Genomic DNA, 11,335 nt, shown 5'->3' on the forward strand with positions numbered 1-11,335 from the left:
AAAAATAGTTTCTTGCATTTTCCCGGCAATGCCAATCAAGTGTATTGCTGCTGGATGCAGCAAAACAACTAAAGATGGGGTCAGTCTGCATGGCTGGTCAGACTCACAAGAGCAATAGTACCTAGTGGTCCGGTCTGACGTCTTTTTCAATGCTGTGCAGCATTTTCTCTTCAAATTCCTCGATTGACGTCCTGAACAGCGACCTCTCTGGTCGGGGCCTACTCTTAAACTTGTAAACCAGATAGGAACTAACTTGTTAGAACCTTAGTTAACTGTTTATTCACATTCCACTCATCAAAACACAATGATTAGTGACAAAAGCTTTGTTTTAAATTGACAAAATACCACTTCCAGGTGACTTTAAATATTTGTCAACATCCCCCACTGCGCATGTGACCTCTATTATCTAAGTGGTTGTTGAAGTCCGTCAACAATGCTGATGTTCCATACTCAAAATCTTTTACCAAATATTAGTTGAAACTGAAAGGCATTGGCTGTCAAAACGGTGTATGGCATCATGCCAGGTAGCTCTTTGTACATTACATTGTATAAACAAAATAGCTTTTAATTATGACATTATCAGGGTCAGAATTTCAGACTTACAAATGGTCCATGTACTATAAAAAGAAGATGCCTTAAAGCCATTGGACACTTTCGGTAAACAGTGTTGTCCAAGGCCCACACTTCGTGTATCACAACTTATATATAAAATAACAAACCTGTGAAAATTTAGGCTCAATTGGTCATCGGAGTTGGGGAAAAATAACGGGAAAACCCACCCTTGTTTCCGCACGTTCAGCACGTTTCGCCGTGTCATGACATGTGTTTAAAATAAATCTGTAATTCTCAATACCAAGAATTTATATTGTTTTAATGTTTTCTCAAAAAGTAAAGCATTTCATTTTTATGGAATAGTATTTCAAGAGAAGTCTTTCACCTTCTACTTCTACTTGTATACTCGGTAGGGTCCATTAGACAGGACGAAAGCCTTCTGTAAACCCTGTAAGTTATCTGTAAATCTGTGAACCTTTTTTTTCTGTTCTGAAAGTGTCCAATGGCTTTAACACAATTTTAACCTTCTTAAACAGGAGGTACAAACATAAACAAATTGCGATGAAGTGTGTGTTCACATTGTAAAGAATATTTATTCTCAGAACGTCAGTGCAATGGCATTGACGTCCTACTCCTAGCCTACCAATACCATGCCACTACATCTACATTGGATTTTCCCTACATTGTACCACTACCACCAGTATCATGTATGCAGTAAAGTACTGGACTAGGGCTACATGTAGATGGGACCCTGCTGCCGGTCCTACTAAAAGCCGACAACTCGCCGACAACGCCGACAACAAGTCCAGAGCGCCGACAACTCGGCGCCAACAAGTTTTAATTACCTCAAAAATGGCCAATAAACCATAGATGTATTAGAACTATATGTGTTCTGTAGTATAAACATAAAGTTAATGGAAAAACTTCACAAAAAGTGTGAATTTTTAACCAGAAAAAAACATCACTTGCACGAAAAGCGGTCGGACGCCATCTTGGCTTAAAAACCGTGTTTGGACCAGACCATTATGATACGGCTAGATTTAGCACTTGTCAACCACAGAGGGCGGGCTTCATGTGAAGACCTTCACTGCAGTGTGCACAGTGCATGACGCCCGCCCTCTATTGCTAAGTCTGACTCACCCGCATCATAATGGACTGGTCCGAACACGATTTTAAGCCAAGATGGCGTCCGACCGTTTTCCGTGAACGTTCAGTTTTTTTTTCTGGTTAAAAATTCACACTTTTCGTGAAGTTTTTCCATTAAATTTATGTTTATATTACAGAACACATATAGTTCTAATACATCTATGGTATATTGGCAATTTTCGAGGTAATTAAAACTTGTTGGCGGCGAGTTGTCGGCGCTCTGGACTTGTTGTCGGCGTTGTCGGCGAGTTGTCGGCTTTTAGTAGGACCCCCTGCTGCCGACGCGTTATGCCACAGACTTGGTCGTTAGTCCAACTAAACAGCTAACTAAAAACTAAAACGTGACAAGGAGAGGCAAGGAACAAGGAATTACGTACAAATAAGTACATGTACATTACCATTTAACTTGTCACCTGTTATTTTGTCGAATGTCAGTCTCTCAACTCAGCGTCAAAACTCATAAAAACAGTGATGTGTTTTGGAGTCACTTGATCCTTGAGTTTCTGTTTGCGTAAAATGTACATGTACTGTACATGTACATTGGGTAGTTGTACAAATAACAAGACCATTGCTAGACAAGAGGGGCGGGGTACCACATCTGACAGTAGACTGTTCCCATGCCCATGGACTTGCTGCGCCACTAGAGGGAGGTATAATAAGTTCGCCTGGATTCTCCATCCAGGGGCGCACCAAACTAAAACAAACAAGAGTTTATTTTGAGTAATAACGTTTTGGGGTCATGTAAATAATAGATTGTGTAGAACTGGATAAATTTTTAATTTAGACTTGAAAGTTTTCTGGTAATTAGCAAACATTCAAAACGGGTGACCCCCAAAAGTTTAAAGGAAATTTGTAGTTCATTTGTCGGAAAATAATGGGAGACTTTAAATATTGGTTGAAAATATTTGAATATCGTTGGTTGATATAGGAGTTTATTTTGTGTAGTGGTGAACCCGCCACTATCCACTAGGTGTGTGTGGGGGGGGGGGGTGAATGAACAGTAAGCCGGTCACAATAATGAGCACTTTTGGATTACCGTAGCTATCAAAACTGAATCATTAATACATTTAGTTGTCAGCAATTTAAACAAGTTTATATTCAATGGGCTTAAAGAATTAAACATATCATTTTAAGTGATTTTACAATTGTGTTTGGACTAACTTTCAGAAAAAGAGAAACAGGCTTCGTATACGGGAGACGGGAGAAGATTTCTCCAACAAAAAGGGCTGACAAAATTAAGACGAAATATGTGAACTCAAGACAAAAAAACTTCTGCCAAAGCTTCATCTTTGTATGCAATGGATGTGCTAGAGGAAACAAGAACACGTACAGATATTGGTTACACTGGTTCAGATGAACATTGCAATTGGCAAGTGGTCTGGGCCCAATTTCACAGCGCTGCTTAACAGTAAGCAAGTTTGCGTGCTTACTGTAGCAGAAAAATTTGCTTAAGCCTTAGCGTATTTCACAGGTTAGCAGAAAAATTGGGCGGCCATATTGCGTGTTTACCGTAGATTTGCATTGTGACGTCATTTATATTCGTGCGGTAAGCACCGGAAGGTTAGCATGCCTTTTCGTTTGCTTACGGTTAGCAGCGCTATGAAATAGAAATCGCACAGTAAGCAATAAATCGGCCGCTAAGCAGCGCTATGAAATTGGGCCCTGTTTAGAGACCTCTATAGAATGCATTGTGGTTGAATTTCCTTTAATAGTTTGTTGTTTGATGTTATTAACTATTAAACCAAGGCACGTCAGGTCAAAGGCTAACCCAGGATTGCTCTTTGTAGTCAAGATTTAGTACTGCATAACAGCGGCAACTCGATCATTTATTGTAGTCTATTTATTGTAGTCTATATCTATTATATAATAAAATATGTAGACGTAAATGTACCATGCATTGAACGCGGGTTCGTGAAGGGACCTGTGACATCAGAAGTTTCTGAAAACCTTTAATTCTACGCCTCCACACAAGCTTACTACGATCCTTAACGCGGTCCCTCACAGCAATTAAAACTGTCAAATTAGGGTGCGTTCGTTTAGCTTCCCTGGGTCGACGACCCCGGTGTGTGACGGTTTTTTCCCCAGGACGAACGTGTGCAGATAATTACCCACGTTCGTCCTGGAAGAAAGAACCGCAACACACCGGGCTCGACCCAGTGAAGCTAAACGAACGCACCCATAGTTACCGAACGTAGTGTCAGGCAAACTTCCTTCCAACCTCGGTACGGTATGGATAATGCAGGAAATCCCAAAGAAACAATCGCTTGACATATTTATACTTCTTAACAAGATTCAATAAGAAGTTTTCATAAGTTTGTTTATGATAAAAAGTATTTAGGTTTTATCAACGAACATTTCATTGAAGACCATTCAAAGTTGAAATTTATGTGGGGGTCTTCAAAAGGGATACATTTTACCAACTTTCGTTTATAGAGAAAAGGGGAAGAAAACCATCCACAAAATTATTTGAAAAAATCTTTAAAGTATCATTGCGTATTATTCCCACAGAAAAGTGTGTTAAAAAATTATATCAAATGCCTTTGTAGTGTTATATAACAGACCAGACCAGTACAATGCTAAGTTCAGGCAACCTTTAATCATATCCACAAAAAGTTTTTTACGGTCCCTATGTGAACACGGTCCCTCGAAGCAAATAAAAGTGTCAAATACTTAACAAGAAAAGGGCCAGGCAATATCCCTGTCATATAGTTTTGGATACAAAAAATCAACGCAGAAATTACTATGACAACGAAATATATTGAAACGTAACTCAAGCTTTTAAGCATTGTTTTAAACCAATGTTTTTTAATGAACGAAAAAGGAGGGGGGGGCAGGCATTATTCCTTCCATAAAAGTTAAGATATCACTTATTTCATGGGAGTGCAAAAAAAAGACAAAAAATATATTGCAAAATTAAATTCAAGCTTTTAAGAACAGTTTTAATTTATAAGTGACTTATTAGGAAAAAAAAAAGCTTGAGAGAACAATTCAATGTTTATTATGAAATTAACTTTCAAATATTTCATCGGTGGACACTGGTTTCTTCTTTTTCTGTGTTATTATATCCAAGCCTGCCAAAGTGCCTTTTCGAACTTTCGGCAGTGATCTACATATCTATAGGAAGCAAAGACTAGCTACAAGGAACTGGCAACCACACCATTGTTCAAAAACCACGTCAACTGAAACCAACCTTTGTAGTGTTATATAACAGACCAGACCAGTACAATGCTAAGTTCAGGCAACCTTTAATCATACCGCAAAACGTTTGTTACGGTCCCTATGTGAACACGGTCCCTCGCAGCAAATGCAAGTGTCAAATACTGATCAAAAAAGGGCCAGGCCATATCCCTTTCATATAGGTTTGGACAAATTTATTTCACGCCAGGAAAATACTATGACAACAAATTATATTTAAACGTAATTCAAGCTTTTAAGCTTTGTTTTAAATTAATTTTTGTTTTCATGAACAAAAAAAGAGGCAGGCACTTTTCCTTCCATATAAGTTTGGATACACTTATTTCCAAAACTAAATTCAAGCTTTTAAGATTTGTTTAAATTTATATGTGAATTTTGCAAAAAAAAAGGCTCATGAGTACAATTCAATATTTAATCTGCAATTAATTTTCAAAGAGTTTATCAGTGGACATTGGTATCTACCTTTTTCTTCGTTATTATACATATCCAAGCCTGCCAAAGTGCCTTTTCGTACTACTGGCAGTGATCTACATATCTATAGGAAGCAAAGACTAGTTACAAAGGAACTGACAACCACACCATTGTTCAAAAACCACGCCAACTGAAACCAACCTTTGTAGTGTTATATAACAGACCAGACCAGTACAATGCTAAGTTCAGGCAAGCTTTAATCATATCCAACAAAGTTTGTTACGGTCCCTATGTGAACACGGTCACTCGAAGCAAATAAAAGTGTCAAATACTTAACAAGAATAGGGCCAGGCAATATCCCTTTCATATAGTTTTGGATAAAAAAAAATCAACGCAGAAATTACTATGACAACAAAATATATTGAAACGTAACTCAAGCTTTTAAGCATTGCTTTAAACCAATGTATTTTAATGAACGAAAAAGGAGGGGGGGGGGGCAGGCATTATTCCTTCCATAAAAGTTAAGATATCACTTATTTCATGGGAGAACAAAAAAAAATATATTGCAAAATTAAATTCAAGCTTTTAAGAACAGTTTTAATTTATAAGTGACTTATTAGGAAAAAAAAAGCTTACGAGAACAATTCAATGTTTATTATGAAATTAACTTTCAAATATTTCATCAGTGGACACTGGTTTCTTCTTTTTCTGTGTTATTATATCCAAGCCTGCCAAAGTGCCTTTTTGTACTATTGGCAGTGATCTACATATATATAGGAAGCAAATACTGGTTACAAAGGAACTGGCAACCACACCATTGTTCAAAAACCACGTCAACTGAAACCAACCTTTGTAGTGTTATATAACAGACCAGACCAGTACAATGCTAAGTTCAGGCAACCTTTAAACATACCGCAAAACGTTTGTTACGGTCCCTATGTGAACACGGTCCCTCAAAGCAAATGCAACTGTCAAATACTGAACAAAAAAAGGGCCAGGCAATTAGATTTATTTATTTCACGCCAGGAAAATACTATGACAACAAATTATATTTATAAATAATTCAAGCTTTGCTTTAAAGCATTGTTGTAAATTAATTTTTGTTTTCATGAACAAAAAAGAGGTAGGCACTTTTCCTTCCATATAAGTTTGGATACACTTATTTCCAAAACTAAATTCAAGCTTTTAAGATTTGTTTTAATTTATATGTGAATTATGCACACAAAAAAGGCTCATGAGTACAATTCAATATTTAATCTGCAATTAATTTTCAAACAGTTTATCAGTGCACGTTGGTATCTTCTTTTTTTCTGTGTTATTATATATATCCAAGCCTGCCAAAGAGCCCTTTCGTACTACTGGCAGTGATCTACATATCTATAGGAAGCAAAGACTAGTTACAAAGGAACTGGCAACCACACCATTGTTCAAAAACCACGCCAACTGAAACCAACCTTTGTAGTGTTATATAACAGACCAGACCAGTACAATGCTTAGTTCAGGCAACCTTTAATCATATCCACAAAAAGTTTGTTACGGTCCCTATGTGAACACGGTCCCTCGCATCAAATGCAAGTGTCACCTACTGAACAAAAAAGGGCCAGGCAATATCCCTTTCATATAGTTTTGGATAAAAAAAAATCAACGCAGAAATTACTATGACAACAAAATATATTGAAACGTAATTCAAGCTTTTAAGCATTGTTTTAAATTAATTTTGTTTTGTTTTCATGAACAAAAAAGAGGCAGGCACTTTTCCTTCCATATAAGTTTGGAAACACTTATTTCCAAAACTAAATTCAAGCTTTTAAGATTTGTTTTAATTTATATGTGAATTTTGCACACAAAAAAGGCTCATGAGTACAATTCAATATTTAATCTGCAATTAATTTTCAAAGAGTTTATCAGTGCACGTTGGTATCTTCTTTTTTCTGTGTTATTATATATATCCAAGCCTGCCAAAGTGCCCTTTCGTACTACTGGCAGTGATCTACATATCTATAGGAAGCAAAGACTAGTTACAAAGGAACTGGCAACCACACCATTGTTCAAAAACCACGCCAACTGAAACCAACCTTTGTAGTGTTATATAACAGACCAGACCAGTACAATGCTTAGTTCAGGCAACCTTTAATCATATCCACAAAAAGTTTGTTACGGTCCCTATGTGAACACGGTCCCTCGCATCAAATGCAAGTGTCACCTACTGAACAAAAAAGGGCCAGGCAATATCCCTTTCATATAGTTTTGGATAAAAAAAAATCAACGCAGAAATTACTATGACAACAAAATATATTGAAACGTAATTCAAGCTTTTAAGCATTGTTTTAAATTGATGTTTTTTTCTCATGAAAAAAAAGAGGCAGGCACTTTTCCTTCCATATAAGTTTGGACAGACTTATTTCCAAAACTAAATTCAAGCTTTAAAGATTTGTTTTAATTTATATGTGAATTTTGCAAAAAAAGGCTCATGAGTACAATTCAATATTTAATTTTCAAAGAGTTTATCAGTGCACGTTGGTATCTTCTTTTTTCTGTGTTATTATATATATCCAAGCCTGCCAAAGTGCCCTTTCGTACTACTGGCAGTGATCTACATATCTATAGGAAGCAAATACTGGTTACAAAGGAACTGGCAACCACACCATTGTTCAAAAACCACGTCAACTGAAACCAACCTTTGTAGTGTTATATAACAGACCAGACCAGTACAATGCTAAGTTCAGGCAACCTTTAATCATATCCAACAAAGTTTGTTACGGTCCCTATGTGAACACGGTCCCTCGAAGCAAATAAAAGTGTCAAATACTTAACAAGAATAGGGCCAGACAATATCCCTTTCATATAGTTTTGGATAAAAAAAAATCAACGCAGAAATTACTATGACAACAAAATATATTGAAACGTAACTCAAGCTTTTAAGCATTGTTTTAAACCAATGTTTTTTAATGAACGAAAAAGGAGGGGGTGGCAGGCATTATTCCTTCCATATAAGTTAAGATATCACTTATTTCATGGGAGAACAAAAAAAAAAGACAAAAAAATATATTGCAAAATTAAATTCAAGCTTTTAAGAACAGTTTTAATTGATAACTTATTAGGAAAAAACAAGCTTGAGAGAACAATTCAATGTTTATTATGAAATTATCTTTCAAATATTTCATCAGTGGACACTGGTTTCTTCTTTTTCTGTGTTATTATATCCAAGCCTGCCAAAGTGCCTTTTCGTACTACTGGCAGTGATCTACATATCTATAGGAAGCAAAGACTAGTTACAAAGGAACTGGCAACCACACCATTGTTCAAAAACCACGCCAACTGAAACCAACCTTTGTAGTGTTATATAACAGACCAGACCAGTACAATGCTTAGTTCAGGCAACCTTTAATCATATCCACAAAAAGTTTGTTACGGTCCCTATGTGAACACGGTCCCTCGCATCAAATGCAAGTGTCACCTACTGAACAAAAAAGGGCCAGGCAATATCCCTTTCATATAGTTTTGGATAAAAAAAATCAACGCAGAAATTACTATGACAACAAAATATATTGAAACGTAATTCAAGCTTTTAAGCATTGTTTTAAATCAATGGGTTTTTCATGAACAAAAAAGAGGCAGGCACTTTTCCTTCCATATAAGTTTGGATACACTTATTTCCAAAACTAAATTCAAGCTTTTAAGATTTGTTTTAATTTATATGTGAATTTTGCACACAAAAAAGGCTCATGAGTACAATTCAATATTTAATCTGCAATTAATTTTCAAAGAGTTTATCAGTGCACGTTGGTATCTTCTTTTTCTGTGTTATTATATATATCCAAGCCTGCCTTTTCGTACTACTGGCAGTGATCTACATATCTATAGGAAGCAAAGACTAGTTACAAAGGAACTGGCAACCACACCATTGTTCAAAAACCACGCCAACTGAAACCAACCTTTGTAGTGTTATATAACAGACCAGACCAGTACAATGCTAAGTTCAGGCAACCTTTTATCATATCCACAAAAAGTTTGTTACGGTCCCTATGTGAACACGGTCCCTCCCAGCAAATGCAAGTGTCAAATACTGAACAAAAAAGGGCCAGGCAATATCCCTTTCATAGGTTTAGATGCATTTATTGCACGCCAGGAAAATACTATGACAACAAATTATATTTAAACGTAATTCAAGCTTTTAAGCATTGTTTAAATTAATTTGTTTGTTTTACATGAACGAAAAAGGAGGGGGCAGGCATTATTCCTTCCATATAAGTTTGGATATCACTTATTTAATGGGAGAGAAAAAAACAAGACCAAAAAATATATTGCAAAATTAAACTCAAGCTTTTAAGAACTGTTTTAATTTATAGGTGATTTATTAGAAAAAAAACAAGCTTGAGAGTACAATTCAATGTCTATTATGAAATTAACTTTCAAAGATTTTAACAGTGGACCATGGTTTCTTCCTTTTGCTGTGTTATTATATCAAGCCTGCCAAAGTGCCTTTTGTACTCTGGCAGTGATCTAATATATGAAGGAAGCAAATACTGGTTACAAAGGAACTGGCAACCACACCATTGTTCAAAAACCACGTCAAACTGAAACCAACCTTTGTAGTGTATATCACAGACCAGACCAGTACAATGCTTAGTGTCAGCAACCTTTAATCATATCCACAAAAAGTTTGTTACGGTCCCTATGTGACCACGGTCCCTCGCAGCAAATGCAAGTGGCACCTACTAAACAAAAAAGGGCCAGGCAATATCCTTTCATATAGTTTTTTGGATGAAAAAAAATCAACGCAGAAATTACTTGACAACAAAATCTATTGAAACCGTAATTCAAGCTTTAAGCATTGTTTTTAAATTAATTTTGTTTTGTTTTCATGAACAAAAAGAGAGGCAGGCACTTTCCTTCCATATAAGTTTGATAACTTATTTCCAAAACTAAATTCAAGCTTTTAAGATTTGTTTTAATTTATATGTGAATTTGCACACAAAAAAGGCTCATGAGTACAATTCAATATTTAATATCCGCAATTCATTTTCAAAGAGGTTTATCAGTGCACGTTGGTATCTTTCTTTTTTCTGTGTTATTATATATATCCAAGCCTGCCAAAGTGCCCTTTCGTACTACTGGCAGTGATCTACATATTTATAGGAAGCAAGACTAGTTACAAAGGAACTGGCAACCAAACCATTGTTCAAAAACCACGCCAACTGAAACCAACCTTTGTAGTGTTATATAACAGACCAGACCAGTACAATTGCTTAGTTCAGGCACCTTTAATCATATCCACAAAAAGTTTGTTACGGTTCCCATGAAAAACACGGTCCCTCGCAGCAAATGGCAAGTGTCAAATACTGAACAAAAAAGGGCCAGGCAATATCCCTTCTAGGTTTAGATGCATTTATTGCACGCCAGGAAATACTATGACAACAAATATATTTAAACGTAATTCAAGCTTTTAAGCATTAGTTACAATTAATTGTTGTTTTGTTTTCTATGAACAAAAAAGAGGCAGGCAACTTTTCTGTCTCCATATAAGTTTGGATACACTATTTCCAAAACTAAATTCAAGCTTTAAGATTGGTGTTTAATTTATATGTGAATTTTGCACACAAAAAAGGCTCATGAGCAATTCAATATTTAATCTGCAATTCATTTTCAAAGAGTTTATCAGTGCACGTTGGTATCTTTTTTTCTGTTATATATCCAAGCCTGCCAAAGTGCCTTTTGTACTACTGGCAGTGATCTACATATCTATAGGAAGCAAATAGTTACAAAGGAACTGGCAACCACACCATTGTTCAAAAACCACGCCAACTGAAACCAACCTTTGTAGTGATATCATACCAGACCAGTACAATGCTAAGTTCAGGCAACCTTTAAACATATCCACAAAAAGTTTGTTACGGTCCCTATGTGAACACGGTCCCTCGCAGCAAATGCAAGTGTCAAATACTGAAAAAAAAAAGGGCCAGGCCATATCCCTTTCATATAGGTTTGGATGCATTTATTTCACGTCAGGAAAATACTATGACAACAATAT

This window comes from Asterias rubens, chromosome 16 (assembly GCF_902459465.1).
Source record: "Asterias rubens chromosome 16, eAstRub1.3, whole genome shotgun sequence".
In the NCBI taxonomy this organism is placed as follows: Eukaryota; Metazoa; Echinodermata; class Asteroidea; order Forcipulatida; family Asteriidae; genus Asterias; species Asterias rubens.